At 40.4% G+C, this 9,058-nt stretch overlaps 1 long non-coding RNA gene across 1 annotated transcript; it reads left to right on the forward strand.

Annotated features, from left to right (window-relative positions):
- The first annotated feature begins 1,186 nt into the window (after positions 1-1,186).
- LOC134735596 (uncharacterized) lies at positions 1,187-5,160 on the forward strand. The gene is made up of 3 exons (XR_010118829.1): positions 1,187-1,428; positions 2,745-2,846; positions 4,719-5,160. It is a non-coding gene; the product is annotated as an uncharacterized lncRNA (long non-coding RNA).
- The last annotated feature ends 3,898 nt before the right edge of the window (positions 5,161-9,058 follow it).

Here is a 9,058-nt window from a genome sequence, read left to right on the forward strand (position 1 = left end):
CAAATGTGTAACTTCGACTTGGTGTTGGGGCCAGCGATAGGTAACAATCTCCCCTGTGGGCAGAACCTAGGAAGAAGAGAAAAGTCACATGAGCTAGATTTATTAAGGTTTCTATAAGTACAATTTCTACTGGTTCAGGAGATTTAGTTATAAATCTCCTTTTCATTCTTTTGGTGGTTACACTTAAGCTTTGAGGATATGTTCTTTATTTCAAAATGTCTAAAGTTGATCTATAATTCCACTTTTGGTCAACAAGTATAAGAACTTTGATACTGTTTCTTGAAACTCAAATTACTCAATCTCCTCATTTTGCATGTTTCTTCCTACCTGATGTTTCAGTTCACCTTGTTTCTATATTTAATTCTTTCTTGCTTGATATACTCTATCCTGACAACTTTCTTTTTCTCTGTTTTCATGTTTGTCTTAATTATTTCTTCAGGATTAAGTTTATTTCACCATGAAGCATATATTTTGTTAGTTCTTTCAGTCTTTGAGTGGTTAACTTAGCCTTTGCTCAGAAACATCTCTATTTGAATAACCTTCAGTTCTCATGTTCAACTTGTAGATCATCTTCTGGGTTCTGTTATTATAAAGAGAAGTCTCCCTGTCCTTCCTGTGCAGATATTCTGGCCAGTTTTCTCTTGTGGGTTGCAGTTTCACCAGTGGTTCTTGGTCTAGATTTGTTTTCATTCATTCTGCCTGGTGCTCATTATAATTCCCACACATGCAGAGAATAGGACTAGGACTGAGTTGCCTAAAGAGAGGCTATTGTGATTGAACACCAAGTACTGAGATCAGCTCTATGCATCACAACCTAATTGCATTTATTCCTGTCCTACTTGATAAGCTATTATCTCTGGAAATTAAGATTGAGGCCATAATTTATTTTTAGCTACAAAGAGAAAGCTGGCCTGCAAGGTGGGAAGACAGGAAACAATCTAAAGAGCTGTTGGCTTGGGGGCATCAAGGAACCTGGGAGATAGGCCACAGTCCTGGGTTGTTTTCCCAGCCTGACACACATGCCAAGACCCTCAAACAAAGACTAGCTGGTCATCAGCTCCTCATAGATGGGGCAGCCTCCACGCTGATTTGGTCAGCAAGAGCTAAAAGGAGAACCTGTGCTCAGTCAATAAGGAATGTCCTTACCATCAGATGCCTGCTTGCTTGAAAAGAAAATTGAGATAAGTTCATAGTCAAGCTTTATCAAGACATACCACTGACTTCTTTTGCTTCAGAACATGAGCTCTCTCTGTCACTGACTGGCAGGCACTGCCCGTATTTCTGATCCTGACTCCTTTAGGAAGCCTAAATGTGCTTAATCTGAAGTGCTCTATTCCCCTCATTGACTGAGATAGGACCTGCTCTATCTCATCAGGAAACCCGGACTGCATTTTACAGCTTGATGGTGTCAGCATGTCTCAGCAATAAGTATGTTACAATCAATAAATATATTAATCTAAAAATCCCATTTGTTCAGATATTGTTAGTGGAAAATAAGATTTGCCCAAATTGTAGGAACATCTGGATTATTTTGTTTTTACTGGAGGCTGAAGGAAATTAACCAAATCACCTAAGATCCCCAGCTAGCAATGTTTCAGTCCAGTTTTCACTTTCTCTCTTCTAATATCCCTCTTCCTGCTCATCTCTCTGGGAAAAGTAAGAAATATTGAGACAAAAGGTAAAAGAAATTTTATTAATATTAGAATGTGTTCAGCTGCAAGAAACAGAAAATTTACTGTCTTCAATCTTAAGGATATCAATCAATCACTTAATAGTAAGTTGTGCAATGGGCCGTTTAAGGGTTTATTCAATACGTTCATCAAGGACTCAGTCTCTTGCAGGTATGTTAGATTTTTATCCTCACATAGTTTTTCCAATCTAGATATATCTGCAGCAATTCCAGGCTGCATTTTCATCCTAGAATCCTAGACATGCAGGATGTTAATGGGGATAAAAGTTCTCTTCTTTTATTGGAAAATATAAAGTTTCCCAGAAGCCTCAGAGTAGATGTCTTCTTATATCATTGGCCAATTATCAGTCACATGGCCAGCCCTAGCTGCAAGGGATGCTGAGAGTGAAAACTTCCAGTAAAATTTCCCAGTCCAGACACATTGCTGCTCCAATGCAAAATTAGGTTTCTATCAACAAAAATGTGAAGGAAAAACTTTTAAAGGAACTCATACATTTCCTCTGGAAATTGAGCACTCATGAGTTGCCGCTCAGAGCCATGTCTTGAGCATGAGTTGAGTTCCCCCAGCAGTGGCTCAGGGTGCTGACCTCCCTGCATAATCATGGGCCCTACACCATTTTCCCTACAAATGCCTTCTCACCACACTCTGCAGTTTCCTAATCTTGGTCATCAGTGCCTGACCCTCAGAAGGCTGTCTCATTCATTCAGCAGCATTGGCAGAGAGGCCGATGTGCACAAGGCCCTCTGGTGGGTGCTTGAGGACTGGTATCAAATCACCTGTAAGTGAAAGTAAGGAATATGCCAAGTAAATAGGTGTGGGTACTTCAGAGGAGTATCATAAAGCTATGAGTACTTCAAAAGAGGAAGGACCGCTATCCAAAAACAAACATTCTATTTACTCCCTTCTAAAAACAAAAATATTCCACTAAGTCCCACATCTCCATCCAGCTACTACCTACTACGCTTCTCTCCTTCCTTCTTTTTGCCTTATGGCAAATTTCTTCACCTCGAGTTTCTAATTTACTCTTTATTCTTTTTCTGCCTTCACTTACAGAAACTGCTGTTCTCAATGTCACCAATCATATGGACGTCACAAATCACTTGCAAAGTCAACAGACTCTTGTCTGCCCGCACAGTCTTCAGAAAATGTGTCCAGGTGAATTCAAAGCAGGGCATTCTAATTAGAACAATGTACAGAAGGAAAGGAGGTATGAGAGTCTGAGGGGAGTCTGAGGAACAGAAAGTAGAAAGGTATGTGTACAGTAGTAATAAATGTAATAGATGATGTTTTAGAAAAGAGTAAACAGGGAACACGTTCTGAATGCTTTTGAATACCCAGTTGGGCATCTGGACTTCCTCCTACAGGTATGAAACACCTCCAAAGAGTTTTACATGTGCTTTAAAAATTAAAGACAAAGTTAATCCCTAAACACCCACTTCACCCTCCTCCCCACCCCCCACCCCCCCAAAAAAATAAGAAAGCCAATGTAATTCAATGCAGAAAGGAGAGGTTTTACAAAAAATGATACTGAAACAAATGGACATCACATATCAAAAAATAAAACTAGACTAAGACTTCAATTTTTATAAAAATTAACTCAAAATGGGTAATAAACCTAAATGTAAAATGTACAACTATTAAATTCCTAGAAGATAACATAGATGAAAATCCTGGGTGGCCTGAGGTTCAACTTTTTGATGCACCAACAAAAGTGCAATCCATGAAAGAATAAATTGGTAACTTGGACTTTAATAAACTTCTGACCTGTGAAATACATGGTTAAGAGAATGAAAAGACAAACTAACAGACTGGGAGAAAATATTTTCAAAACACATATTTGATAAAGAACTGGTATTCAAAATATACAATCTACTCTTAAAAGTCAATAATAAGAAAACAAACAACCCAATTACAAAATGGGCAAGATATCTGAACAGATACCTCATCAAAAAGATATACAAATGCAATTAAGCACATGAAAATATGTTCGACATCAAATGTCATCAGGAAACTTCACATTAAAACAACAGCAGTAAAACTATTTATATTATTGTAAATGACTTTATGCATTTTTCAAAACCTATAAAACTGTACAATGCAAAAAAATCCTAATATAAGCTACAGATTTTAGTTAATAACAATATATCAATATCTGTTCATCAATTGTAGTAAATGCACCCAACTAATCCACAGTGTATGAGAGTTCTTTATACTTTCTGCTCAGTTGCTCTGTAAACCTAAAACCACTCTAAAAATAAAATAAATTAATATTTAAAAATCACCAATAATAGCCCTCATTGTGTGATTCTTGTTTTCTGATCCAAATGTTGATCTTCTCCAGATGCATTACTTCATTATCAGTTTCTGCATCTAAGTTTCATTAGTTAGAATATAATATATTTTAAAAAGATATGTTGGTTTTGCTTTTCTTGCATCCCCCAAATACCTATTAAAAGTTTGGAGATGGTAAACACATGGAGTTAAGACTTAAACCATAATTTAACAACAGTGAACATTTGAAATAAGATAATATTCTCCTTGGATACAAAGGCATTTTAGCTTTGTGTTAGATGAAACTTTTAAGTTATCCAGTCTCCAGTGAACATTTATTCCAGCTCATTGAAGTTGAATATTCAGAGGACTCACTGAATTAATTGGTGCAGGAATGGTACTTTTAAGGGAGGCCATTGTAAATTCTAAATCACGAAGACTCTCTTGGCACCTCAGACAAGAATATGCTACATTGTGAATGTAGCATTTAATTCCTAAAAATGAGCAGAATGTCTTCGTCTTCTTATTTTTTTGTGTGTATCAGCATGCTGTATGCAATTCTTTAGTAAATCACATTTAGAAATCAAATAGGAATCGCTAGGCCTGAAGGCACCTTCAGAGGTCATTTGGGTCACTTCCACATTTCCAATGTTATTGAACTCCCCAAATTAAATCTCTCAGCTTATTAAATCTAGACTGTGCTGCTGCACAGGTTTCTATTGCTCACAAAACCTGTCTCTTTCATTCTGGGCACAGGCATAGACCACACTTTCCAGCCTTCCTTGTGGTTGGTGCAATCATGTGACTCAAGTCTAGGCAAAGGATTACAAACAAAAGACATACGTTTTACTTGGCCCATCCAAAGCTCATACAGCTGATACTCCTCCTAATTCCTTAACTGCAAGAAGAAAGAAAAAGTCCTCTAAGGATCCAGGATTGATGTGACCACAGACTGAAAGGAGCTTAGACTTAAGGGGCCAAATTCCCGGAGAGAAAGGAAGTTCTTTGAAATGACTGATGTGCTGGGGCTTATGCTGATGGAAGGATGAGAAGCCCAGGAGAAAGTCAAGCAGAAAGAAGTGGTTTCACAGATCCCTCGGAGCCTTCTGAGAAGAGTAAAACAAAATTAAGACAAGATTTGCCAAAAAGACCAAGGTCCCAGAGAGAAGGGAAGTAAGCCTATTCTCAAGCTAGAAAACAAGAGCCTAAGGTGAGCAGAAAGTGGTAGAAACCACAGCTGAAGAAACAGAACATTATCCAGGGTCTCTTCAATGTTTGGTACATAATGAGTGGCCTTTTTTGTTGTTTGTTTGTTTGTTTGTTTTTGAGACAGAGTTTCGCTTTGTCACCCAGGCTGGAATGCAGTGGCACAATCTCTGCTCACTGCAACCTCCACCTCCCAGGTTCAAGCGATTCTTGTGCCTCAGCCTCTTGACTGAAGTAGCTGGGATTACAGGCACCCACCACCACATCCAGCTAATTTTGTATTTTTAGTAGAGATGGCGTTTCACCATGTTGGCCAGGCTGGTATTGAACTGCTGTCCTCAAGTGATCTGCCCACCTCGGCCTCCTAAAGTGCTAAGATTATAGGCATGAGCCATGGTGCCCGGCCATGAGTGGCTTTTAATTTAATGATATGAAGCATAAGAAACCAGATCAAGAGAAAAATCCAACAATGGAAATATAGCAATGAAAAATACACTAGTAAATATTTATTATTAATATGGTCAAGAAAATAAATGACACGATGGAGAAATCCACCAGAGGACTGGAATGTATTAATATCAAAGAGAATCAAATGGAATTTTTAAAACTGAAAGAAACAAAAATGAAATTAGGAACACAGCAGGTGAGCTTCATAACAGATTGGGCAACCCTGAAGAGAGGATTAGTAGATTGGGAGACATCAAATGGAATAAGCTCTACTTACCCATCTCTCTGAATACTAGTGAGTAAGAAAGATGAACGATACACATGAAACATATGTCAAAACATAAGCAACCTAAGGACAATGATGAAAATATCTAACATTCATCTAATTCAATGTCCAGGAGGAGAAGGCAGAAATAATGTATCAGACAAAATGTATTAGGAGTGGATGAGAATTTTCTAAAACAAATGAAAAACATGACAACAGATGTAAGAAGTACTATGAATCTCAATGTAGTCATTTCCTACCACCGCTGTCACGAATTACCACAAAATCAGTGGCTTAAAACAACACACATCTATTATCTCATAGTTTGTAGGTCCCAAATCCAGGTGGGCTCACCTGGCCCCTCTGCTTAGAATCTCCCAGGGCTGAAATCAAGGTGTCTGCAAGACAGGCACTTATCTACAGACTCCAGAAAAGAATCTGCTTCCAAGTTCATTAGGTTTTTGGTAGAATGCAGTTCCTTGCTGCTGTAGAAGTGAGGTTCCCTCTTGTTGGCTATCTGCTGGGATCCCCATCAACACTTTCTGTTCACTTGATTCCCTGTCATATTGTGCACTTCATCTTCAAATGGCAGCAGCCTCCTAGTCTTCCTCACTCTTCAAGTCTTTCTGTGAACGTACGAGATACAATTTTGCTAAGCTTCCTGCCACTGTATTATAAGGATCCCATTTCTTCTGGTTTCCAATACCACTCACTTCCCTCTGAGCCCTAGCTAGTAGTATCCTTCAAGTACAGGTGTCTACTAACAGTTTGTTTACTGCAATTTAGGCTTTTTCTAAGGTGATTTCTAAGATTTTTCTAAAATTCTCCTTATTTTCCTTAACAATGTCCCTATTTAATAGTCTGTTCAAAGGCACCTAGGATTTTTCTAGCAAGCTTTCCAAAATTCTTCCAGCCTCTACTCACTGCCCAATTCCAAAGCCATTTCCATCATTTTCAGACATAGAGAAGTAGAGGGAGAATGCTAAGTACTGGAAATAGCAAGGGCAGCAAACTAGGATGGTTTTGAAAAATTCTGAGAATAGACAATAATCTGATATTGCTTAATAAAGTGCTTATTAGGAAGTAAAGGTGGGCTGGGAAAGACCCCTTAGAGAACTTGAAAGCCATTGTAAGGTATTTGCAGTCTCTTCTGTAGACAACAAGGAGGCATCAAAGTCTTATTAAGACTAATGAGAAAGAAATTTTGCATAGATCAAGACAAACAAAAAGAGAGAGTTACTTGAGGCAATCTTAACGAAAAACATTAAATTCCTAAAGTCTAATAGGATAAGAGGTAGGGTGATGCAGTAGAAAAAAGGACAAAGCCTGGGTTTAAGACCTCTCCCAGCAGCTATACGCTCAGTGAATTGAGGCAAGTTCCTTAATGTCTCTGAGTCTCATTGTATTTATCTGTCTGCAACAGGGCACCTCTGAATTGGGGACTCTGATTGGCCCAGAAGGAATCAACTACTATGTCTGTGTGCGTAAGAACAGAGATAGGCAAAGTTGGCTTTAAGAAATGGAACATCCGGGCCACACGCAGTGGCTCACACCCTTAATCCCAGCACTTTGGGAGGCTGAGATGGGAGGATCACGAGGTCAGCAGATGGAGACCATCCTGGCTAACACAGTGAAACCCCGTCTCCACTAAAAATAAAAATAAAAAAAATTAGCTGGGCATGGTGGCACATGCCTGTAATCCCAAGTACTCGGGAGGCTGAAGCAGGAGAATTGCTTGAATCCGGGAGGCGGAGGTTGCAGTGAGCCAAGAACATGCCTGCACTGCAGCCTGGGTGACAGAATAAGACTCCATCTCAAAAAACAAACAAACAAAACAAAACAAAACAAAAAGAAATGGAACATCCTTGAGGCAAGCAAAATCTAAAGAATAACTGCTTGGGCAGAATATTGGTTAAATCCTGAGTCAACGTCTTGACTTAAAAGTGAAAGGTTCAATGGCAAGTGTGTAGCACATCATGGGTGCACCACCCAAATCCTCTCAGCCCTTCTCACTCCAGCCACTACTTCAGTGACCGGGGCTGAGCAGCCTTGTGGCAACTTCAGACAGATGCTACCTGACTCTCGCTTCCTGCCATGGGATAAGCTGATGCCATGGGCTGCAGCATCTGTGCACCTCAGCCTCGGTCCTTGCACAACCCAGAGATGCCTGAGAGTTAACGCCTTGGGCTACCTTTCACCAAGCGGGGTTAGGGGCTAAGAGCTCCTAAGGCTCCTCAGAAATGTTCTGCCCTAGTGATGGCAAATCCCATACTCATCCTTTTCTTGCCTTTCCCCTCATCCGCAACCTCTCCTCCTACCCCTATAGTCCCCATTCTTGATCTCAATGATCACATCCCAAATAATCTACTTGCATGCAAGCCTCTGTTGCAGGTCCCTGCCTTCATGGGAACCCATGCTGTGGAAACACTAGGTAAAAATAAATTATCTACAGAAAGTCAGGGTCAGTCAGCAGAGGGTTGTGACTGTCAAGGAGCCACAAAAGCAGAGTCAGGCAAGCAAACAAATGCAGCAGATCTGCATGCCAGGGCGGTCCAGGGGAAATCCAAACATTCCAAATACAGTAAGAGAGCCCAGGCATCTTGGCTGGGCACCACAGAGAACGTGTGGTTTCTTTACTGAACTTGCCCATTCGAATCCCATCTGGCCAAGCAGTTTCTCATCACTGTTTTGCATTGTATGGTCTATGGCAGAGAAAGCACTGGTCATAGCCCCTATTTGCATTTGGTGCCCACAGTGAATGCCCCATTCACAGATTTTGAAGCTGCAGGCTGATCACCAGGATCTGGATGGTCAAGGCCACAGGTCTGGAGGCAGCAGGCCTTCTCTGCGCTTTGCCAAGCTGGACTTTCTCACATTTGCTGCACGACCTGCTTCTCAGGATAGGTGTGAAGGTTGAGGAGTGAGACGGCATGCCAATGGCCAAGCACAGTCCCTCGCACACAGTAGGTGTTCTGGAAAGGCAGTTACACTGATAGTAGATTGCAGGCAACAATCAGAGGTCATGGGGCCACGTGGGAGGGCCCCCAATCTTTCTGGGGAGTCCTGCAGCCTCATCCAATAGGCATTTGTCCTCTTAATCCAACAAGCTATCTGCCCTGGGTGTCAGCACTGAATTTCCTCTGACATTTTCCCTTTTCTTTTCTTCCTATAAATGAGA

The sequence above is a fragment of the Symphalangus syndactylus genome, chromosome 22 (genome assembly GCF_028878055.3).
Source record: "Symphalangus syndactylus isolate Jambi chromosome 22, NHGRI_mSymSyn1-v2.1_pri, whole genome shotgun sequence".
In the NCBI taxonomy this organism is placed as follows: domain Eukaryota; kingdom Metazoa; phylum Chordata; class Mammalia; order Primates; family Hylobatidae; genus Symphalangus; species Symphalangus syndactylus.